The sequence below is a fragment of the Balaenoptera ricei genome, chromosome 15 (assembly GCF_028023285.1).
Source record: "Balaenoptera ricei isolate mBalRic1 chromosome 15, mBalRic1.hap2, whole genome shotgun sequence".
Taxonomy (NCBI): domain Eukaryota; kingdom Metazoa; phylum Chordata; class Mammalia; order Artiodactyla; family Balaenopteridae; genus Balaenoptera; species Balaenoptera ricei.
In genome coordinates this window covers 62,411,058-62,436,093 of record NC_082653.1, presented here as the reverse complement: position 1 = coordinate 62,436,093, position 25,036 = coordinate 62,411,058, and the positions used below count along the sequence as shown (strand labels likewise).

General features: G+C 45.0%; 1 protein-coding gene across 11 annotated transcripts in view; it reads right to left on the bottom strand.

Moving 5' to 3' along the window:
- MRTFB (myocardin related transcription factor B) overlaps positions 1-25,036 on the bottom strand; it is a 265,761-nt gene that overhangs the window by 197,263 nt on the left and 43,462 nt on the right. Inside the window, exon 1 of one of the 11 annotated variants that reach the window (XM_059898883.1) lies at positions 5,636-5,655. The exons of 7 other annotated variants lie outside the window; for them this stretch is intronic. The gene's annotated coding sequence lies outside the window, so the exon portion shown is untranslated. 3 more of the 11 variants (XM_059898881.1, XM_059898887.1, XM_059898882.1) reach the window with 3 other exon arrangements.

Genomic DNA, 25,036 nt, shown 5'->3' with positions numbered 1-25,036 from the left:
CAAAATTATAAATGCATTGCTCACTGACCCAGCAATCCCACTTCTGGAAAGATATCCCACAGATACACCTCACATATACGAAGTGATATGTGCACAAGGTTATTCACCACAGGCTGTGACTGCAAGAGACTGGAAAACACTCAAGTATCCATCAATGGGGGCTACTTCAATAAACTCTGGCACAGGCCACACAATGGTATATTCTGCATCTGTTAAATAAATGTTTTCTATATACTAATGTAGAAAGATACTAAAGGTATACTAACCGAAAAAAAAAAAAACCAGGGTCAGAATAATTTACATTTTATATAAAAAGGAGGGGATATATAGAGTATACTGGTATCTGCTTGTATCTACACAAAGAAACCGTAGACATCTATAGGAAACAAATAGAAAAAATTATCTGTGGCCGAAGGGAGCATATTAGAGCAAGAGAGAGTTGGAAATTAGACTCCTCAAAATACGCCATTTTAGTTTTTGAACCACAGGAACATTTTATATACATAAAAAGAGTTTTAAAGTGTTAAAAGTATAACTCACAGGACGAAGAGAAAGAGAACTACTTATCACCTAGAGTCAAAATCCAACATGCATTAAAAGAGAATTTTTTTCCTAAATAGGAGTTTGGGATTAACAGATACACACTACTATATATAAAAAAGATAAACAACAAGGACCTACTGTATAGCACAGGGAACCATATTCAATACCTTGTATAAACTATAATGGAAAAGAATCCGAAAAAGAATATATATATGTGTGTATATATGTATGTATGTATAACTGAATTACTTTGCTGCGCACCTGAAAGTAACACAACACTGTATATCAACTATACTTCAACTAAAAAAGTAATAGTAAATAAATAAAAATAAAAGAATTTTTCTCTGAAATTAGATATTAACAAGCAAGATTAGTGTGGCCATCACAAAATCATACAAGACAATCTGATTTTTTTTCTTTAATCAAGCTAAAGCACATGATGATAATAATCTATAAAAGTGCTATTTGGGGGGCAAGGAATCAGAAGAGAGAATAGGAAAGTGCAACAAGGACGCTTTTAGCCTAATGGTTCTCAAAGTATGGTCCCTGGATCAGCATTACCTGAGAACCTGTTAAATGCAAATTCTCAAGCCCCAGCCCAGACCTACTGAACCAGAAACTCCGGGAGTGGTAGGGAGCAATTCTGGTAATACATACTCAAGGTTGAGAGCCAGTGATCTGGTCCAATGCTTCTTACACATCCTCATGCATCACCTGGAGGAGGATATCGTTAAAAAGCAGATTCTGGTTCAGTAAGTCTGGGGTGAGTCCCTGAGTCAGCATTTCAAACAAGCTCCAGGAAGCTGCTGATGTGCTGCAGGTTCGGGGAGTGCACTTGAGAAGAAAAGCTCAAATCCACCTGGGGAAGAAGGTATGCAAACAGTCTTCACGTGGCTGAGTTTCCTATGAAATTTGCCCTCAGTAGCAGAGCCCATACACAGATTTCTAGGCTGGGAGACATCATGTAGCCTCCCATATAAATTCTGTCTTTAACATGGAATAAATACACTTTCAAGCATATGTCTTAGTAAAATAACAGTGAATTGTTGAAATTCAATTTAAGGATGTCTCATTTGAGACAACTTTCATTTATAAGTGGACCTATGAACCTTCCAGAAAGGGGAAAAAAAACCCAAGAAGGCATATTCATACATCTGCCTGGTGATACTGTCTGATTAACTTTATTTCAAACACATTAACCATACCATCTGCTCTCCATGAAAAATCACCAGTTTGTTTCCTTCTAAACATTTTGAAAATGGTTCTTATATTTACAAACACTGATTCTCCATTTGTTTTACATGGGGGGAAAATCTTTAAAGGCATCTTCCAAGTAAAGAATTCTAGTTGAGATGGAAGGACCTGGAACTGTTATGTATCTTTATTTTGCAAGTCATCCTTTGTATAAAGTTTTTGGTGTTAAACATTAATCAATGTGCTGAAATTTCTACATATCCCTATCTTACTGCATCTATCGATAAGATGCCATCATTTCCAGACACACTATTATTTTATGTACCACTAAGAAAGAACAAAAGTTGCCAATTAAACCATGACTTGTCAATTTTAAGATACTAGTCCATCTCAGGTATGCATCTTAAAAAAAAATCAATGAAATAGCTTAATTATAAATCTCAGAGATATGCATATAATAAATTATGCATTTTCATCCACAGAGGCATGGATTTTTGTCCATACAACAATTTGTCCCACGCCTAAACACTGGAACGGTTTCAACTTCCACGCAATATTATTTGGTTCATTTTTGTACATATGAGTATTTTTTTAAAAGGTAGTGATTAAAAAAGAGTGACCTCTTTTTACCCTGGAACATGATACTGCTCGCACGAAGTAATACAAATTAATCACTCAATTTGGATAATTTTCCAATCTAAAAGTATTCAATGTAGCTATCTCTAGGCTATTTATTTATTTTCCCCCACAATAAGTGTTTAATGAGTTAGTAAATAATGTCCACCTGAAAAGGCCCCCACCCCAATTAAAGGCCAACTGCAGTAACACTTCAGGGTTGAAACCCTGCTTCCTTCCTGCTAGGAGGTGCCATGTCATTTATTGAAACAAAACAAAAACAAAACAAAACAGGGCAAACACATTTCTTAATAAGTGCAGTTTGTTAAAGTCCTGTTAAAACATATGGGTCAAGGGAAAGTAAAAATAATCAGAGGATCACTGTAGGAAAAACCTTTAGGTCTGGCACCTGGGAGACCTCTGGAGAGGAGGCAGTGGGAGAAACTTCATGTTCTGAAAGGAAGGAGGCCCCCAACTCCCTTCTTCCCTCTCACCCGATTAATCCCACCAGAAACTACCAAGCCCCGATAAAAGGTTTCAAGTTCAACAGCCATACTCTCTCCAAATACAAAAAGCAGGTACAAAATATATCCTTCTTTTCTGACAAAAGCCTTTACTTACATGCTTGTTTCCACAGCACCTTTCAAAAGTAACAAGCAATGAACAATAAACAAACATCTTATAGCAAAGAAGCAATTTATCTATCCAAGGAAAAGGAAAAATAAACTTCCTTTGTAGATTTAACAAAAGTTGAAGAAATTCATCATGTTACACTGTAGCTATATAATAGTCGGAGATGAACTTTCTTAACTCAATTTGCATTTTCCCCATAGCAGCAAGACTAATAGAGTTTCAAATGAAAAGAATTTCTAATGAATCATATTAGGAGGACTGAGGACAATGTGATTATAGGTCATTTTAGTTTTCACCCTTGTACAATATGCATTGACCAAATTCTCTCATATGGATATTAGTAAGTAGAAAGAAAGAACAGGGAAAAACTGTTCCCAATAAAAACTGTTTGAGTGTCAGTTAAATTCGGCCCCCCTCCCTGTTATAACTGACTAGACAACGACGACTATAGAGTGGATCTCAAGGGAGCTAGTACGGTCCTCTAAGAGACATGTTTAGTTGACAAGTGACTGGGGCACACCACTGGCATTTAGTGTCTGGAAGCCAGGATGCTTGAACTTCTCACAATGCATGGGACAGATCTACATAATGAAGATTTATCCTGGTCCTGAGAATCTTTTCAATGACCAGCCAGATTTATCACCATAACTGGCATTACTTTAGAACACAATACTGAACAGTTTTTACAAGAAACTATGGAAAAACCCCAGTAATTCAGGGGAAGGTAGCTAACGTGAGAGAAGTTGAGATTGAATAATAACTCGTGTCTGAAAATTAGTGACCATTTCCTCACACCATGCATTAACTCAACATATAATTGCAGTGTCACAATACTGAGCATACCTACACTACTAAGTAACGTACTGGCACCGAATCAAAAACAAAGCAAAACAAACAAACAAACAAAAACCCTTCAATCTAGCTAATATTTTATTCATTATTATCAGTGATAAGCGGTAGGAATCCAGCATGGTGCCTCGAAGCAGCAGTACCTCCAAGCTTGTGGCACAAAAACTGCCCTACAATGTCGTTTGAAAATGTGGCGTGCATGGAGGGGTTATATTAATATTATTTGCATGTTGATTGAGAGAGTCTGTACTTTATCTTGGCATGTTATTCCTAATTCAACCTGGACTTGTTTCTCTCTTCATTATCATAAAAAGTTTATCCCAACACTTAGGCGTCCCCTACCCCTGTGTCTAATCTCTCTGATCTTTCCTCTTCTTGTATGAGATAGCTCCTGATATTTTTACCTCTCTTCAAGCCAAGCTTATTCACTAGAAGCAGGTACAGCACAGCAGTATGTGCTAGATGTGATGTGGCAATGCATGTCATATATTGTTCTCCTTTTACTTCTCCCTTACATTTAAATCGGAGCATCACACTGATTTTCAATTATGTATGTAGGTAGGTTACATTACTGACGAAGTTCATTTCAGAGCTGTAATGGGGGCTTTACAAACTCTTGCTGCAAAGGGGAGGAGCCTTGGTCTGACAAAGTTGAGCACCACTGCTCCAAAGAGTGGAATCACGTGCTTAACCAAAAACAAACTTGAAAAGTTTCCTTTGCTTAAAGCAAGCCCTGGGCTCCAATATTCCACTTCCATTCGATCTGACGCCCTACCCCCGGCACACACCGCTGCTTTTAAGCCCACTTCTGCCCTCACACAGGGCCAAACAAAAGTTATTGACCATTTCGGGAGCAGGGACCCTTTTGGGAAATCGACAAAAGCCAAGGACTCTCACCCAATAAACTCATATGCCATGCTGCATTCAAGTAGGGGGCGGGGGGTCCCCAGACACACCCTCTGCAGCCCAATCGGGACCGGAGGAGTAGAACTCGAGCCCTAAAACCCAGCGAGTGGGGGTGGGGAGAAGGATGGGAGGCAAGTACGGGGCGGGGCGCTGGACTCGCTGTGCCTGGGCTTAAACCCCGATTCCACCGTGTCCCAGCAGCGTGACCCTGGGCAGGGCGCTTCACCTCTCCGTGCAGCCCAGCAGTGGAACCGCGTAAGCGCGGGCAGACGGTTAAGGCTCAATAAATGGTGTTGCCGCGGGCAGCAGCGCCGCGTCCACGGCGCCAACCCGCCGCCGGGGGAAACTGAGGCGCGCCTCGCGGTCGCACCCGCGTGCGGGGACTGGCTGCGAGGGGACTGGCCCTGCGGTCCCGCGGCCCTGGCCCGGCAGCCCCGCCCCGCCCGCGCGGGTCCCGGGACGGCGCGGACCCGGCGGCTCCGCTGCAGACGCAGGGCCGGCTGGGGAGGCCGCCCAGGACGCGGGCCGCCCGCCCGGCCGGCTCCCCCGTCCGGCCCTCGGTCTCCGCCGCTCTCACCCGCTCCTCAGCCCCAACGGCAGCCGCCGCAGCCGCTGCCGCCTCCCGCAGCTCACCTCCCGGACCGCCGCCGCCGCCGCTACAGCCGCCGCGTGATCTCGCGAGACTTCGCTCCCCTCCGCGCTTCCCCGCCCCCTCCGCGGCGCGCGCGGACCCCGGCCTGTAGGCGCGCTCCCAAAGAGCCGACCCCTCGCCCTGGGGTTAGGTCTAGCCGGGCTCGCGACCCCGCGTCCCGGTCTCTGCATCCGTTCCGCCCACCTCCGCTCCGTGAAGGTGAAGGGTTAAAAGCCAGGTGCGGGACGGCAGCCTCCCTCTCACCTGGCTGACCGGGTGCGCGTGCGCATGCGCGCGCCCGGGGCCCCGGACCTTGGAGACTTTGCAAAGGCTTTGACCACCGTGACAACAATAATCCTAGCAGCCAGTCTTGGAATGCTTCCTGGGTGCCGAGTACTTTTACAACTCCTCCTGGGTCCTCACAAGAGCCCCCAGGAAGTGGGTATTACCATCCTATCCGTTCCAGAGAGGATAAAATGGAGGCTTGGCCAGGTTAACAACTGCTACCTCTAGGTCACACAGCTAGGAGTGGGCATCCGGGGTTGTCTGACGCTCAAGCCAAAGCCCAGTTTTCCCGCCTCCATGACAATCCCCAGACCCTGTCCCTGTTCCTTCCGCTGAGGGCGCTAAATCTCAGCCCTTTTTTACTTCCCTCCCAAGGTTCACCAAGGTGAGAGGAGGCGCTCCTAGGAGGGCAGTTGCTACCGTCCCTCTGGTTTTATGGAGCTGCTGTCAGGAAAATCCTTCCCCCCATTACACGAACTTCCTAAACCTCCCTGTGCCAGACCCTGTACAGGGCCCTGAAAACTATTTATATTCGATTGTCTCCTCTTTAGACTGGTGGCGTTTTGACGGTAGAGAGCACAGTAGAATGGGACACAGGACACAGAACCAGAATGTACATGGATGTCAGGGGGTGCAGAGAAAGGTGTGACTTCTTCCTAGGGGTAAAATCTTAACCTTATACATATAATTGTTTCTAAAAAAGAGGGGCTAACATTTATTGAGGGCATTTCAAGGTCACTACCAATATTCTTCCAAGTCAAGTCATAGGAAAATGGAGACTCAGAGAGATGAAGAAATTGGCCTAAGGCTCCACAGTAAGACAGGGTGTGAACCTGGGTCTGAATCCAGAACCCAGTACTGCCTTGCACTAAAGTCCCATGAGCTAGCATGTCTGGGCCAACAAGTTGCTGTAAAATCAAAAGCCTTGGAGGTTCTAGCTATTCCTTTACCTTGCATCAGGGTCTGCAGGGGCTTGCCCAGGCCACCTGACACTCACATCCATCTCAGCAAACTCTGGCCTGCCCACCCGGCAAGCCTGCTCACTCCCTCCGGAAATAATGCCACTTCCTACAGGCCAGAGGTAATAGGTGCCCTCCAGGTGTGAACAGCACCCAACCCACCTGATGGAGGAAGTGAGAGAGGAAGGGAAATCACATCTGATGGGCAGCTACAGGGTACCAAGCACTGCTCCAGGTGCTGTCCATTCATTAGCTAATTTAGTCCTCCCAATAATCCCATCGGGAGGGAGGTATCGTTGTCCCCATTTTGCGGGTGAGGAAACCAAGGGCCTAAGAGGAGAGAGAAGTTGCCCAGCCCAAAGATACACACAGGTGGTAAGTGGGAAGGCTGGAGTTCCACCAGGTCAGGCTGTCCCCAGACCTGCAAACTTTGGCCTCAGGGACCAACAAGTTTCTCCCTACCCCAAAAGCCTTCATAAAGCTGAAAAGCTAGAAGTCCCCTGAGGTCAGGACTCCAATCTAAGGTACCATACGTATCTGGGTGGACTGTGCCTTGATATTCTCATCTAAAACAGGGGTCCCCAACCCCCGGGCTGCATTCGCGGCCTGTTAGGAACCGGGCCACACGGCAGGAGGTGAGCGGCAGGTGAGCGAGTGAAGCTTCATCTGCCCCTCCCCATCGCTCCCCGTCGCTCGCATCACCGCCTGAACCATCGCTCCCCTCCCCCTGCACCCCGTCCGTGGAAAAATTGTCTTCCATGAAACCAGTCTCTGGTGCCAAAAAGGTTGAGGACTGCTGATCTAAAATAAAGATATAAATAGGTTGCTGCGAAGAGGACCCAGTTAATGTACGTGAAGCATGTAGAAAAGTGCCTTGCACAGATTAAGCACTCAGTAAATTATAGCTATTATTACATGTCTGAGTTATTTTATTCTCTCCCCATCTCCCAATATAAATTCCAAATCAATTTGGAGGGTGTGACCTTATATGCTCAGATATGGAAATAAAATTAGTTTCTAGCGCACTGGAAACAATCCACTGCTCTTTATCGGACAGAATTAACCCCGCCCTTCCTCCTGATGGTGGAAAGAGACCAGGCTCTCCTGAAGCTCTGATGCGCTCTCTCTTCCCTGTTTCCTGGGAGACTGGCAGCCTGTTTTACAAAAGGTTCCCCTTACATAGGAAAAGCCACCCAAATATTTTTAAGTTGTTGGCAAAAACAAAAAGAAACTTGTTAAGAGAATTTTCGTCAGGTTGGGGGTTAATATAATCACTGTGACATCATGAGGAAAGTTTTTATAGGAACTGAAGCTGCCCCTACCCTCAGGCCATGGTACCCCAGGTTAGGTTTCTACCCTGATACAAGGCATGTCACATGTTCCCATCAATGGCAATGGCTCACTGTGGAAGTGATTCTCACAGGGCAGGGGTGGATGTAATAGGATCCATGGAGGGCATTATAGATGGGGAAAAAAAAATCAGGGTGATTCTACTATGTATACCTCTAAGGGTTTAACCTGTGGTTTCCAAAAAGCGCTATTAAAATGTCTTTCATCCAAGAGGAACTTTATAAATGCCCATAATGGGATTTGTTTAACCCTCGTTCAGTCAATAAAAACTTAAGCACTTAAGTGCCAATTACTGTGTTAGTAGCTGTGAGCAAGACACAGCCTATGCTCTCATCATATTGATGGCCTAGAGGGAAGAGAGGTGTTAATTAAATAACTGAACCAATAAATGTTGAAATGTCATGTGATATATAGAATGAAAAAGAAGAGCAAATGACCAGGAAAAAAAAAAAGAGGCTGGATGGAAGGGTAGGAAAGAATTTGCCTTGAACTTGAGTTCTGGAGGATGCATTAGCGTGAACTAGGCAAGGAGGAGAGGGGAGAGCATTGCGGAGATAGGGATGGGTCCATAAAGAATAGGTGAGAGTAGGTAACTGGGAGAGCTGGGTGGACTGGGGCCTTAAGAGGCATCTCAGGCAGGTACACACCCTGATCACATGGGGACAGTAGAGAGGAGAGAACCCGCCTGGAGACAGTTGTGTGTCCCGGGCAACACCATTGGTCTCCACGTACCATCCCTCCCCATGGGTCAATCCAAGCTCATTATGGACTCCTACCGCCTCTGCCCCACCAGTGCTCTGTCAAGGATGGGCAGGCTGTCGTGACACAGCTGATGTATCTCCAGCCGATCTGTATTTGAGGAGATCTCACATTTTACATCCCACCACCCTAGAGTAGAAATCAGGCTGCACATCTCCAGCCTCCCTTGCAACTAGGACAAGGGATATGACATAAACTCTGCCAGCCAGATGTACCACGTGAGGCTGAATCTGGTCGTGAGCCTCGGTTCTGTTGATGTGACCAGTGGCCAAAGCAACCAGCTTTGGGGATGGCGGTTGCAGGGCCGAGCTCCCAGTGGAGAAGCCGCACGGGTGCTGACGGCAGCGATGGTTGTAGTGACGGCAAACTCAGGCAGGGTGATGGTTAGCTGATGGGGCCAGGCCTGCAGTGTGGTTTGGGGCATTTTTCCTAGAAGCTTAGCCTCAATTTCTTTCCTCCAGCCCTCCCAATGATTCTGTGGGTTACCTAACATCCTTTATTACATTCCCCTTTCTGCTTAAATCGGCCAGCGTTTCCACCAGGAACGCTGACCTCTCATAGGCTGAAGCTGGTTGGAACCAGTGAGACTTGGAGAGAGGCTCGCTGGGGCAGTGGCAAAGGGAAATTTCTCTGCTGGAAGAGAGGGCCCCGGGAAGCCAGCTCGCTCTCCCTGCCTGGCATGGAATCTCAGTTGCCATCAGTGGCTTCTTCCGTAACTGCTGGATAAGGTAGAGTCTACAAGGCAGAGCAGAGGAAGCAAAAGATCCTGGGTCCTTGACTACATTACCAAGCTGCTGGACTGATCCCAGACCTACAAGGCCCTGGACATCCCCTTCTCTGAGCTCATGCACGTGGTTAAATCAACCTGAGTTGGCTTCTCTGTTCCTTGCAGCCCAGACATTCCCACTGGGGCAGGGAGGAAAGAAGCAACTTATGGGGGACAGGCTCTCTTCTCTCCTGGGTGTGTCAGGGGCCACCCCAAGTCCTGGGAACCTTTGACACCAACCTCCTTCATCCCCATCCAATATCAATCCCACTCAGGTAAGCCCTAACTGGCCCCAAACACTTCATTCCAGAAAACATATCCTTCCATTGCCCTTCCCAGCCTTTGACTGTCTCTTTGATGGCCACAAAGTGGTTCTGTCACTTGCCCAGCTCACACATCTGGTAAGTGGCAGAGCTGAAGGTCTGGAGGCAATCCAGATCCCAGGCTTTTAACCACTATGTTTAATGCCATGCACCATCCAGCCTCATTCCATTGAAAAAAAAAAAAAAAAGTATGGTCTTGAGCCAGGAGAAAAACCGAAAAAGAGCTCAAGTCCAGCTCCATATTTGCTATCTGGCCTTGAGCAAGCTTCTTAAGTCTCATTTTGAAATGAAAATGAAGCTGGCTTCATAGAATCTGGCATTCATCTGTGTGGCTCACCTCTGGCTCCCCACCTTCTGGGCACACACTGGAACCCACTTCTTGGGCCACTTGGGTGGGGTCACATGACTAGTCCCAGCCAAGGAGTGTGAATGGAGGGAGTATGTGTCACTTCTGAGCTGCTGCTCTATTGAGCAGCAGAGCCCCCAGCCAATCCATCACGGACATATAATGTGAGCAAAAACCAAACCTTTATTGTTCGGGGTTGCTGGTTGTCATAGCATGTACTAGCCTATACTGATCGATACATACAGTACGGTCATTTACTCACTTACTCAAGAAACACTTTTCTGCTATGGTTCAAATCACAGATGGATAAAAGAGAAAGCTCAAGCAGCAGTCCTGAAGGTTCTGGTGCAGTTATGCTGAGATGGGGCCCCGACCGCTGCAGTTTTCTGGGGCTCCCCCGTGATTCTGATGCACTGGCAAACCTGAGACCCTTGCGTTACTATTGACCCACCATGTCATGGTAGAGTCGGACAGGATGCTTACCCCTGAGCGCCACGTAGACTAGGCATGACAATTACAGAGAGAAAAATTACAATGCAAATATAGTTTAGTGACCTGAAATCTGTAAAATTAAGTGAGAATATATAGGAGCTTTATGAACTGTAAAGTTGTACGTGTAATAGAAAGCAGATGTGCATCCTGGCAAATCCATTCATCAATGGTGTGATCCAAGATTGGGTACTTGGGCTCTCCATTTCCTCGTCCTAACGTAGATGGTATTATTTGTCTCTCTGTTTTCCAAAGATGAAAATTGAAACTCAGAGAAGTTCTAAAACATCACCCATGGTCACACAGCTAGTACAAGGCTGAACTGGAATCCACACCCAGGTTCTTCTGTATCTAGAGCTGACGTTCTGAAACACTGGGTGTAGCTGGTTCACACAAGGCCCCCTGCTTGTCTCTCCAGCTATAGCTTTTGTCTACCCCTTCACCTAGAACCCTAGCTTCTAGCCACACCAAACTGCTTGCCTTTCTCGCCCACACTACCATTTCACACCTCTGTGCTTTGGCTCCTGCTGGCCCCACTGCCTGACATGCCTTCCCTCTCTTCCTACTACCCTGTCTCCAAACAGCTGCCAGATCTTTAGATAAATGGTTTGATGAACCCATCCTCCGTGGTTGACCATGCCCCGCAGTAGGTCTTACACGTGGCCCTGCAAATGCCTCCTCCATTAGATTGCAGCCTATGGAGGGAGGGCCCCTCGCTTCCTTTCTCTAGGCCGTGTGACTAGCATCGTGGGCACTCCTGCTGATGCATCCGCCACAACCGTCCGAATACCTAGCTCAGCGAAACCAAGGCCCTACAGCTTGCAGGACAGACCCTCCCAAGAAGACAACACAGCAGAGTATTTCAGAAAGCAGATTCAGGATTCTAATCCAGCCACTTTGTAGCTTTGGGACTGCAAGCCCCGTACGTAGTATCTTGCGAGCCCCAGTTTCTTAGATGAAAAATGGGGCTAATGACAGTACCTGCCTCACACAGTTGTTGTGAGAATTCAATGAGATATGATGCGTACAATAAATTTATGTACACCACCCAGCTCATAAGGCAGAGCTGAATTAATTTCCAGCCGATTTCATCGTTGTTATCACTGTCGTCATCACCTCCTTCTTATTATTACTATTACTACGGCTCGGCATGCCCCCATAGCTATCATTGTTAATATTATTACTCACCACATCCTCCTCCCTTCCCGCCAGCCCTAAGTGACTTTGCTAAGCATTCCTTCCAAGAATAGACAGTATTCTTGGGATTCTCGAAAGCAGTTCTTCATTGTCTCATTGATGGTTCAGTGCCCACTATGATTTAGCATCCCTGCTACCCCCTAGGAAGATGCCCAGTTGGCTCTTCAGGAAGTTTGTGGCTGCCAAGACCTTTCCATCCAGGCTTCCTGGATACAGCTAAGAAAATAGGGGCTCTCCCGAGGTGCTCTGTCTCACTGACTTGACATCATCCCCCTCCGGGTTCATTCTGGGTTCATTTTTGGTCAGCCCAGGCCACTGCGAGGGTGTCCCCTCCCCTGGCTATGGGAATGACAGGGTACCAGTCAAATAGGTCTGTGGGCTTCTGGAATTGTTGATAACACCAAAAGGAATAATACCTCCAATGGGCTTATTTTATTTTTCGTGGGGGAGCTAAAAGAGTCAGGCTTTTGAATTTCAAATAAAAAGTGCTTCATATGCCATCAGAGTGAGCCACTCTTGCTCTTCCTTACTTATCTTTCACATATTCGGAGTGTGGAGGGCAAAACATGGGTTTTCAGCAAAGAATTTCTTGAGGTTTCATGCTGAACAACTCCAAGCTGTTATGAAAGGACGGAAAAACAGAACATTCCCCCACACCCGAAGTATTACAAGAACAGGGAACGGAAGAGGAAAACCAAACCTCAGACAACAAAATTTTGAAAAATATGAAGTTGGCTTCTCTGATTGAGAAGGTTCTGAAGACCCAGCCATGAATGGTTTCTGCTGGGATCTGCATTTAAGTGAAAATTCACAAAGTCTGTGAAAATGGAAATGGGAAGTCAGAGGGAAAGAGGACAGCATGCATGTTGGGAGGGACAGAGGGCAGAAATCAATGAGGAGGTAAGAGGGCAGCAGCAAGAGGCAAGGTGCTTCCAGGAGCAAGGACAGTGGTCAGGGTAAGAGGATCACTGCGTGAGAGTTTTCTCCAGAGAGAAAAAAAATAGGCAAATTTTTTTTTTCCATAACCATGTTGATACACAACTGCTCGAATAAAACTTGCATTCCCATCTGACTCATTTGGCTGGAACAATGAGCTCACATTCCAGAGCCTGGGCTGACCCTCCTGCACCCCACTGCTGATAAAGTATAAAGTGTGTAATTAGTGCTTTTTGCACTAAGAAGGACCATGAAATCTACTGGGTTCTCTTTTGTCTAGCTTCTGACAGCAACCTCTAGCACTCAACATCCTATTCTCATGTCAGTCATTTCCGGGGGAGAAAAGAAGAGGGTAGGCATGAGAAGGGAACATTTTTCACAATTTATCAAGTTCTTCAATTAAAAAACAAATGAAGTTACAAATCAGGAAAGTTACAAATAAGGAGGGAGGCATGAATGACCCTATGGTGATGAACTGAAATCAGTAGTATCAGTATGAACTAAAGTTTAAAAAAATAGATAGATAGATAGATAGATAGACAGATAGATACAGATATAAATATAGAAGCGCGTATGCATGGATTAGCATACATAATATATTTCCAAGCTCCGAACACTGAGAGGACCTAGAAGCAAGGATTCCCCAGTAGCAATGAGCACACTTGCCACCAAGATCTTGGTTTCTAAACACCATTCTTCAATGAAAGGAGCCAGGGCTCCTTGGAAAAGTGGTTGATTCCAAAGCTGGGGCAAGGAAAATACAAGATGAGCCTTGAACACCACGTAGCGCCAGAAAATAGGGAATTGCTCAAAAAAGGTTGGGGGCTTATTGCAAGGGTATATGAGCCAGCCTGAAATAGCTCCCAGTGGTCAAAGCTGGAACAATTGGAGCAAGAAAATTATGACAGGATTGGATTATAAGCCATAGAATAAAATAAATACCCATGAGTCCATATTGATGGAAGCAAGGAGAGAAGAAAGGAAGGGAGTCTTACCTTAAAGAAGAATTACAATTAATAAATGTAGAAGGAATAAGGGAAGTAGAAAAATCACCTGCAGAACACCACAGTAATAATTGCCTCAGGTAAAATCCACAGATGGATACTAAAATTTAAGCTGTCAAAATTGTGAGGAGAAACAGGATAGTCTCAAAGTATCTCTCCCCCAATATTTACTAATTACAAAGGGAAAAAGTAGTAAATTTACAGTGAAGAAACCCAACAGACACCACATTAACCAAGCAATTAAGTTTAACATCACTAGTAGTAAGTCATGTTTTTAGTTATCCCTGATACGATTCAATGAGAAGCGCACTTCATCTTGGTGGTACACTTCCTCAGAACACCAAACCCCTGTCGCATCAGGAGAAAACATTAAAAAAAAAAAAAAATGGAGGTATTCTACAAAATACCTGACCAGTATTTTTTTTTTTTTAATATCAAATTCACACGAGACTAGGAAAGACTGAGGAATTGTCACAGATAGGAGGTCACCAAGGAGACACAAGGACTAAATGCAATGTGAGACCCTGGACAGAAAACTGACGTCAGAAGGAAAAACTGGTGAAATCTGAACAAAGTCTATAGGTTAGTTAATAATATTGTGCCCATGTTTATTTCTTAGTTTCAACAATTGTACTGCAGTTGTAAAAGACGCTAACATTAGGAGAGGCAGGGTGAAGAGTATATGCGAATATTCTGCTGTTTTTGCAACTTTTCTGTAGGTCTGAAAGAAAAAGTTTTTAAAAACGAGGTGCTGAATTTACCTAGTTATTGCTGATAGGGAGCAACCTGGAAATAGTCCATTCCAAAACTGGTATAAGAAGTAAGGCCCTTGTAAAATAGATAGCTAGTGGGAAGCAGCTGCATAGCGCAGGGAGATCAGCTTGGTGCTTTGTGACCACCTAGAGAGGTAGGATAGGGAGGGTGGGAGGGAGACGCAAGAGGGAGGAGATATGGGGATATATGTATATGTATAGCTGATTCATTTCGTTATACAGCAGAAACTAACACACCATTGTATAGCAATTATACTCCAATAAAGATGTTAAAAAAAAAAAAAAAAGTAAGGCCCGTAAGAGCTATCCATTTCTTGGAAGAGAGATTTGAGGGGGTGTTTCATTCAACCTCAAATGCATATTAAGTCCTGTGCTGGGCTCTGGGGATATGATGGTGAACATGAGGCATGGTTCCTGTCCTCAGAGAGCTTACCATCTAGGGGATGAGACCAGAAATAAAGTACAAAAGAAAATGAAAATAACTGTGCTATTTGCGTGACAAATAGCATGAAGGAAATCAACAAAGAGGTCTGGGAAAACATTTCTAAGGTGATGACACCAAGGCTGAGACCTGAGGAATGAGAAGGAGATAAACACGTCAAAAATGGAGAAGAAGAACCCCAAGCAGAGGGGACAACATGTACAAAACCCTGAGCCAGGAGAGGTCTTGGTGTGTTTGAGGAGATGAGGCACCGACCACCAGGAACACTAGACCATAAGTCGACATAGAAAAGAATCCTAACCCCACAGTGTCCATCGCCACCACAACTACCACTGCATTTCACGTGGTCCTCCCAGCGACCCTACTGGGCAGCAATGAATGAAACCATCGCCACCACGACCAGGCCAAACCCTCCCTAAATGTAATACCAGACAGCGTAATCATGTGCTGTGCTCTAAATATTTGTGTCTCCCCCACCCCAAATTCGTATGTTGAAAACTAACACTCACTGGGATGGTGTTAGGAGGTGGGACCTTTGGGAGGTGATTAGGTCATGAGGGTGGAGCACCATGGATGGGATTAGTGCCCTTATAACAGAGACCCCACAGTGCTCCCTCACCCCTTCCACCATATGAGGACACAGTGAGAAGTCAGTGTCTGTGGGCCTGGAAATGGGCCGTCATCAGGCACCAAATCTGCCGGCACCTTGCTCTTGGACTTCCAGCCTCCAGAACTGTGAGCAATAAATGTTTTGGAACCACCCAGTTTATGGTATTTTTGTTATAGCCGCCAGAACAGACTAAGACACCATGCTGGTATTTTAAGGTCGTGTGAGGGCGTGTGGCATAATTCATATGAGTGAGGAAATCAATCTTTCTGCTGCTCTTTTCCTTCATGAAACCTGCTATGAGAGGAAGAGGCCAGACCGGAAGGCCTGTTCCTTAGCAGAGCACGTTCGTGAGAGAAAAGACATGCGCGGGGATGTCCAGAGCAGAGCGTGAAATTAGGAAGTTGAGAAGAAAGGAGTTGTTCCTTTAAGAAACAAAAGTGGAGAAGAATATTGGGGGTGGGGTGGGGGTAAAAGAAGGGAGGAAGAGAAGGATATTCCGGAGACTTGTATGGAAGATACCAAGTACACATTTATCAATTGTTTGCATTGAAAACTCCTTCCAGACCCCCAGTCCCTTGTAAAGTCTACCACACACTGAGGTCTGGTGTGTCTGTATGTGTCTGTCTTTGTGTATATCTGTGTGCCTGTATGTGTCTGTCTTTGTGTATATCTGTATGTGTGTCTGGACGTGCATCTGTGTGTGTGTCTGTGAATGCTTTTGTCTCAGTCTGTGCGTATCGCTGTGCCTGTCTATGCTTGGGCGTGTCTGTTTTCATGTGCCTTTGTTTCTGAGTTTGTGTATGTCCCTGTGTGTCTGTGTGTGTTTGTGTCTGGGTGTGTTTGTGTGTGTCTTTGTCTTTGTGTGTATGCCAGAAATCACAGCAAAAGGGGGGACCGAACTCCTGCAGAGTGGAGATGATTGCCATGAGACCCAGAGGGAGAATGAAAAGTGGGCTGAGACAGGAGGCAGTCGAGGCCCACCCCGGTGACAGCGAGAGTGTCAGGCCCCAGGAATCTGATGACATCTTTGCAAGGACACTGGAATTTCCTCGGGACTTGGAATGTGGGTGGGTGTGGCAAGTCAAGTCAGTACTGCTGAGAGACCACAGATCGCAGGACCACCCGTCTCCAGATTGGCACCTGGCTTGTGGTGTGTTATCTCCATTTTGCAGCTGAGAAAACTGAGTCTCACAGCTCGTACTTTCATGGGACTGAAGAGAAATACCAATGGCTGAGCCTCCAGAGGCCTCAGGGTGGCTGGCCCTGGGCTGAAAATCCTGACTCACAGAGCAAGAAAATCACCCCTCTTTCAACTGGCTGTCTGTCCTTCTGCTGAGAAAGTCTCTTGTTGGTGCTCCTTTGTCTTTAACACCTGGCTGACGCCTGCTAATCTTTTTTTAAAGAAAATTTTTTCCTTTATTTATCAATCGACACTTACCAAGAGCATCGCAACCTCAGGCACACTGATAAGAACACACTCTCAAAGTTCTATGTAACTAACCTCTCCAGACAAGTGATGTCATGACATTAGAACACCCGCCCCCCCCCGCCCAAACAATTCCAGCACCATTCTTGAGTTAACTTGCCTATCTTATCAACATAAATATGATGGCAGGGAACATGGTATTTTTCCATTTGGTAGACATCTTAATTTTTGTTAACTATTTTAGGAGTAAATTACAAAGTGTTCAACTCATTAGAAACTAATATTGAAGCCCTCCTGAGCTTTTAAAAAATTCGAGAACTTTGTCATATTAGAGGTACATTCAAGAGAGATGTTTCATTTGTTTTCTTGCTTTTAATTTTTATTCTGCAAAAAGCCAAACCTACAGAAAAGTTGCAAGAACAATACAATAGACTGTCTTATACTTTTCACCTGGATTCACCATTTGTGGCATTTTTGCTTTCTCTGTGTGGGTGTTTATGTATACGTATGTGTACATACACACAAAATAGACACACACATATATACATACATATATATGTGTATACATATATATACACAAACATGCACATATACACACTTTTCAAAAATAGCATTTGAGAATAAGTTGCCAATACTGTGATCTTTTATTCCTAAATATTTCATGTATCTCCTAAGAACAAGAACATTCCCTTGCATAGCCACCATAGAGCTACTAAATTCAGGAAATTTAATATTGATACTATGCCAGTATCTAATATGTAGTCCATAGTCAAAGTTTGTGAATTGTCCCAATAAAGTCACTTCAGTAATTTTCGATTTTCGGATCCGGGATCCAGTCCAGAATTGTATGCATTTATCTATTCCTTCTCTAAACTCCCATTTAATCTGAAACAGTTCCTCAGTCTTTCAAGACATTGACCAAACTCTCCCCTACCCCCGCTTTTTTTGGCCACGCCTCAACATGCACGATCTTAGTTCCCTGACCAGGGATGGAACCTGTGCCCCCTGCAGTGGAAGCTCGGAATCCTAACCACTGGAGAGCCAAGGAAGTCCCCAGACTCCCTTTATTTATTTATTTATTTATTTGGTTGTGCCGGGTCTTAGTTGCGGCACGCAGGCATGCAACTCTTAGTTGCGGCATGCATGTGGGATCTAGTTCCCTGGCCAGCGAAGTCCCCAGACTCCCTTTTTAACAAAAGAAAACTCAGAGCCTTGACTAGTAACAATGTCCAGCTAGGATGTAATCAGTATTTGAAAGACACTGGTTTCTTTCTTGTGCAATGATAAATGGTTTCTCTAAAGGTTTTTGAAAATTAAAAAGTGAACTAATGTAAAGGGAAAGATTAAGGAAATAATAGAATAGGTATGTAGATCTAGTCCAAGTTGCCTCAGCCTCAGCACTGCTGGCATTCGGGGCCAGGTGATACTGCAGTGCGGGGGCTGACTCACACAGTGTAGGATGGTTAGCGGCATGCCGGGTCTCTACCCCCTAGATGCCAGAAGCAAATGCCGCACTCCTTCTGGTTGTGACAACCAAAAATATCTCCAGACATTGCCAAATGCCCCCTGGAAGGCAAACTCCCTTGGTTAAGAGCCACTGATCTAGCCAAAACCCACAAACGTGGGGTGTGAGTGGCAGAAGTTTGGGAACCCTGGAGTAAAGTGCTTGCCTCCATCCTGTTCAGCTCAAGTGATGTTTACCAAGTGCTACCACGTTCCTGGCCTTGACCTAGGTACTGGGGGCACAGAGATGACACAGTCCAGCTCTCCAGCAGCTGCTGTGAAATAAAAAGTGGGGATGGAAGAGGTCCAAAAGGCAGAAAAAGTAAACCCGAGAAGAAGGAGCTGGGAAAAACAATACCATCCCCTAGAATTAAGTCTCCTTAAGCCTCGTGACCCTCAAACACTTCTTCTGCTCCAATAATTCATTTTAAGACGTGAATCAGGTCATTTCACCCCCCCTGATTAAAAGCTTCCAGTAACTTCCCATCACACAGAGAGTAAGATCCAAGCTCCTTAAAGGACCTAAGAGACTCCGCATGATCTAACTCTTGTCTTCCTACACACCCTCCATCTGTCTTGCTCCCCGTGACTCGCATGCTCCAGCCACTCTGGACTTCTCTCTCTCCCAACACCTCACCATGCTCATTTCTGAATAAGGCTCTTTGCTTTGCTATGTCCCCAGATCTGTGCAGGGCTGGCCCCTAGTCATCAGCTTTCTGTTCAAATGTCCCCCTCCCCAAGCCAGGAGCCCTCCCTCCCACGATCCCGTTTGGTTTCTTCCATAGCACAGTCTGTGTCAGACACTGTTGGTTGGCTGACCTGACTTCCACTGTCAGCATCCTTCTCCTTAGTGACCATCCAGGTGGAGGTGGCCATCTGACCCAGATCTGGCCAATGAGAGATGCAGGCACTGCCCCTCCCCCATCTTCCACCTTTCTGCTGAATCACAGGGGCTATGACTGGAGCTGTTCAGCAATTCCACGACCATGAGGGAAAGACCTGGCAAATATTGGATTCTTGAGCCATAGAACCAGCACCAGCATCCTTTTACCATCTCTTCCACGGAGAAAAATAAATCCCTAGGGTTTATACCACTGTATTAGGTTATCTGGTACTTGCAGCCAAAAGCATCCCAGCTGAAACAGTGTTTGAAATGAGTGTGTTGACCTTGCTCTTTTCTTGTTGTCCATGTCCTTCTCCTAGAGTCTAAGCACCATGAGACAGAAATTCATGTCTGTTCCTATTCACTACGACGTCTTCGGCTCCTAGGCACGGTGCCTGACTCATGATACATTTCAGTAACTATTAAGCTATCTGTTCCCTCACATATAAAATAGGACAGTCACAATACCTTGAAAGATTGTAGGGATGAACTGAGTCCACACGTGTATAATGCTCAGAGCAGTGCCTGGCACGTAATCATCGCTCAAAGATTGCTATTATTTGTTGACTTAACTAATTAATGTACGGAAGAAAGGGTTCCTTCTCTGTGTGCTTTTGCAGCAGTGTCCTTTGGCTTCCTCCTCTTCAAATCAAAGCTGTGTTTACTTGGTGCTGACAGGTCGGGCTATTGATTAAGAAACATGACCGTGGCAGTTGGAAGAAATTCACACCATTTACAGTGAGTGGCTGGATTAGCACCTTTAGGGGGTAGCGAGGGAGACAGACACTGGCACACAAAAGGGTAGGGTGCATAAAGCCTGGCATATTCCAAAGTTCAGGCCAGGAAATGCTGGAAGTGAAATCTAATATGCGATTTTGCTGTTGTGCACTGTGGGAAGTACTGAGCTGGGCTTTGCCACTGGTGCTCAACCAAAGCCACTCAGAGGTCAGTAGGAGATTGTGGGGACAGATTCAACATGCGTTGGGAAGGGTAAACCAAAGGGGTTCATTCATTCATTCACTCAGCAAAATACTTATTAAGCACCTAGTCTCTGCCATGCAAAGAGGGATCTGGCAAGGAAATGATGAGTACCGAGTTGTCTGCAATGATGACAACTGGGTGAATCCAGAGGACCCCACAGCCTTTCTTCCCTTACTTGCCTTGTAACCATGTAGTTGCCAGTCCAAATTTCAGGTCCCATGGATGTAGTTCATGACCAATATCACTGCTACTAACTAGCATTTTTCAGTACTAGGCACTATGCTGAGATGACTTCACTAACCATGGCAAAGATCATTTGCTAGAAACCTACCAACACTCACTTTCTTCTTCCCTATTAACAAAAAAACTCATTTTTATTCAGGGTTAACACCAAAGAGCACATATCCTCAAATAAAATTGGCACCCAATTTTTACTATTAGCACCCAAACACACATCCTAATGAACACGGGGCATTCTTTTATTTACTTCTCATAAGTCAGTGAGGTAGGGGTTAATATTGTCCCCATTTTACAGTTGAGCAAACTGAGGTTCAGAGAGTTTAAGTGTTTTGCCAAAGGTTATCCAGCTTCTAGCTGGTGGGGGTAGAATGTCAACCTAAGAAGTTTGATTCTAGAATCTATCCGCTCTGTATTTTTAAAAAATCTATTCCCATGTGTACAGATAGCATGCATATACATCTCCCATTTAACCCCCCCAAGACCATCGGCAGGTAGTGTAACAGGTAAGATTTTCAAGTATCTGCTGACATACATTTCCTAATCAGTCAGCTGGCTTCCTTTCTTGAACCACCTTCCTCCCTACTCCTTAGAGTAACCCCCTTCCAGCCCAGTGGAGTGGAGAGGGTAGAAGGGGGAGAGAGGCCGGGAAGCAGTCAGCTGTGTTGGGATGTCCATCTAGGCAGGACTCCTAGGAGAGGATTGTTAGATAGGATGTGGGAAAAGCCAAAAGCAGAGAAGATTTTACATCATTTCCCATACGGGACTCTGAGAAGAGACCACATTAAAATAGAATCAGTACACACTACGGTTAGACAGAGGGAGGGCTTGAATTTTGTATCCAGAAGGTTCCGTGTGCCCTGTAGAGGAATACAGAAAACAGCTGACAGTTCTTGTGGGTGAGATTAATAGGAGTTGCCACGGGAGGGGTAAAGTGGCTCTGAGATACAGAGTTACAAAGTGACTAGAGATGACCAGGGGCAAATGGGTGTGGCAGCCAGACCCCAGAGGGAAACTCAGCACCAGAAAGGGCTGAGGTAGGGCCAGCCGGGCGCCTTGAGTGGACTGAGCTGACCACCAATTGTCCCAACCATGACCTGCTGGGACGGTGACCAGCAAAATGGGAATAAAAGATGCCACCTCCCAGGATTATGAGCGTAAAATGAGGGTCAGAGCCAGGAAGGAGCATGACAAAGGTTACACACTAGGCATGGGAGTTCAAGACTCAGCCGCCCTTCTATCCTGCTGTCTTGCCATGGATGCTGCCATTAGTGATGCCTGGAGCCACTGGGACCCAGATGGCAGCTCAGCGACAGGAAAGGAACAGACTTCACTTTTTTTTTCTTTTTTTTAATATGCAAATTTTTATTTATTTATTTTTATTTTATTTTATTTTTTAAATTAATTTTTACTGGAGTATGGTTGCTTTACAATGTTGCGTTAGCCTCCACTGAACAACAAAATGAATCAGCCATACACATACAGGTATCCCCTCCCTTTTGGACTTCCCTCCAATTTAGGTTACCACAGTGCACTAGGTGAGTTCCCTGTGCTATACAGCATGTTCCCATCAGTTGTCCATTTTATACATAGTCTCAATAATGTATATGTATCAATCCCAGTCTCCAGATTCCTCCCACCCCACCCCTTTCCCCCTTGGTATCCATACATTTGTTCTCTACGTCTGTGTCTCTATTTCTGCCTTGCAAACTGGTTCATCTGTACCATTTTTCTAGATTCCACATATATGCTATAATATATTTGCTTTTCTTTTTCTGACTTACTTCACTCTGTATGACACTCTCCAGGTCCATCCACGTCTTTACAAATGACCCAATTTCATTCCTTCTTATGGTTGAGTAATATTCCATTGTATACATGTACCACATCTTCTTTAATCATTCCTCAGACAGACTTCACTTTAATGAACCTGGACCTGATTTCCTCATCTTGTCACCAATCGGTGTTGACTGAGACTTAGTAGATTGATTAACTGAGTGAATGAATGAGTGAATGAACGATTAAGGTCTTTGCTGGAGAATATGGGAGTCATGGAAACATTTAAGATGGTGTCTTTAGAGACATTCATATGCATTGAAAACATATTATAGGAGAGAAGAAATAGTTAAGTGTAAATTTCTTTTTCCAGCACAGAACTGAGGGGGTTCAAGAAAGGAGGTCAGCCAGGGCTGGAGCAGATAGGAAAGGCCTTCCACTGGATATTGCCACTGATGTCATATGAGGCTCTGGCATGCTTTTGGCAGGATCACCTAAATAGCAGAGGGAGTCACTTTTCAGTCTCAGTTCAGCTGTTGCCTCCTCCAGGAAGGCTTCCCTGATACCCCCACCCTGGTTTAGGTGCCTCCTCTGTGCTCCTGCCTCTCATTGCACTATATATACTGGTCTGTTCACTGTGTTTCTCTCAATTGAAGGTGAGTTCTTAGAGACAAGGTTCTGGCTCATTTCATCTTCCTGTGTCCCTAAAACAGAGTCTGGCCCAAGGAGGGCACTGAGGAAATAACAGGAACCATTTATTGAGTGCTTTCCAAGTACAAAGCACTAACGTGCTTTAGTTGCCAATGTCCTTGACTCTCAATAACCTCGGGAGCCCGGATGGCCTTATCATGCCATTGTACGGTTAAGAAAGCTGAGGCTCAGAGAAGCTAAGAAGCTTTCTCTCTCTTCTTTATTTCTGCATCCTTCTCTGCCAGAGTGCCTGGCCTAGGTTCTTGAGGTCTGGGAACAGAATGGAAGCTCAGGGTGATGGGGCGGTCTGTCCGGGTGGGTGGCTGGTTGGGTGAGTAGGAAGAGGGAACACATGTTAGCAATTGGCATCTGCACCACCTGCCAGACAGCAGGCATCCTCCCAGACCACCCGAGGAGAGCTGCCCAGTGGCCTCGGCGAGGAGTGTGAGACACGTGCCCTACAGGCGTCATCTGCTCACTGATTTGGAACAAATGGGTGCAAGGGAACGTGTGCTGTTAGAAGCATGATGCTTCTGGCAGAAATAATTAGGGAAAAAAAACAACAACCTCAAAATCCCAACACATATGGAAGTGTGCAGAGGTGAGCTGATGTGGAAGGTAGGCAGTGACACAAAAATGTCAGAACCAAGAGCCAAGAGGGAGGAAAAGTCCACCATCCTGTTACACAGCCAATTTTTTTTTTTTTAGTCAGAGTATAATTGCTTTACAATGTTGTGTTAGTTTCTGCTGTACAATGAAGTGAATCAGCTATATGTATACATATACCCCCTCCCTCTTGGACCTCCCTCCCACCCCCTCCATCCCACCTATCTAGGTCGTCACAGAGTACTGAGCTGAGCTCCCTGTGCTATACAGCAGGTTCCCACTAGCTATCTATTTTACACATGGTAGTGTATTTATGTCAAACCTAGTCTCCCAATTTGTCCCACCCTCGCCTTCGACCCTTGTGTCCACATGTCTATTCTCTACATCTGCGTCTCTATTCCTGCCCTGGAAATAGGTTCATCTGTACCATTTTTCTAGATTCCACACATGTGCGTTAATATACGATATTTGTTTTTCTCTTTCTGGCTTACTTCACTCTGTATGACAGACTCTAGGTCCATCCACGTCTCTACAAATGACCCAACTTCGTTCCTTTTTATGGCTGAGTAATATTCCATTGCATATATGTACCACATCTTCTTTATCTATTCATCTGTCGTTGGACATTTAGGTTGTTTCCATGTCCTGGCTATTGTAAATAGTGCTGCAATGAACATTGGGGTACATTACACAGCCAATTTTTAAAATAAAATAAAGTAAAATAAAAATAAAGGTAAAGTAAAATAAAATAAAATGAAGGTAAAGTAAAATTTAAAAAATAAAGTAAGGTAAAGTAAAATAAAGTAAGTAAAATAAAATAAAGGTAAATTAAAATAAAATAAAAATAAGGTGAGGTAAAGTAAAATAAAATAAAGCTAAATTAAAATAAAAGTAAAGTAAAGTAAAGTAAAATAAAATAAGGTAAAATAAAATAAAATAAAACAGAGCCACAATTTTGCTTTTCGAGGGAGCCCCAGACAGACTCCAGAAGTCCCCCAGGGGATCTGTGCCTTTGTGGGCCTTTCCTGGCTGCACTCTGGGCTACCCGTAAATCTGGCCTTCTTCATGGCCAGCAGGCCTCAAGCACTTGGAGACTCACCGGAGCAAACAACTTCACAAAAACAATCTGTCCCATAAACAAAGTTGGTGGAAAGCGTCCAGCCCCACACAATGGAGCTAATCTTCTGGGCACACATTTCCCGTCCAGGGTATTAGCTTAGACACCACTTCCTCCTAGGTGGAGGTAACGCCACTTGGCCTGCGGATCCAAGAACAATACTGCTCTGTAGACTCCCCACTCGTCAGAGGTATATCAGGCAGGAAT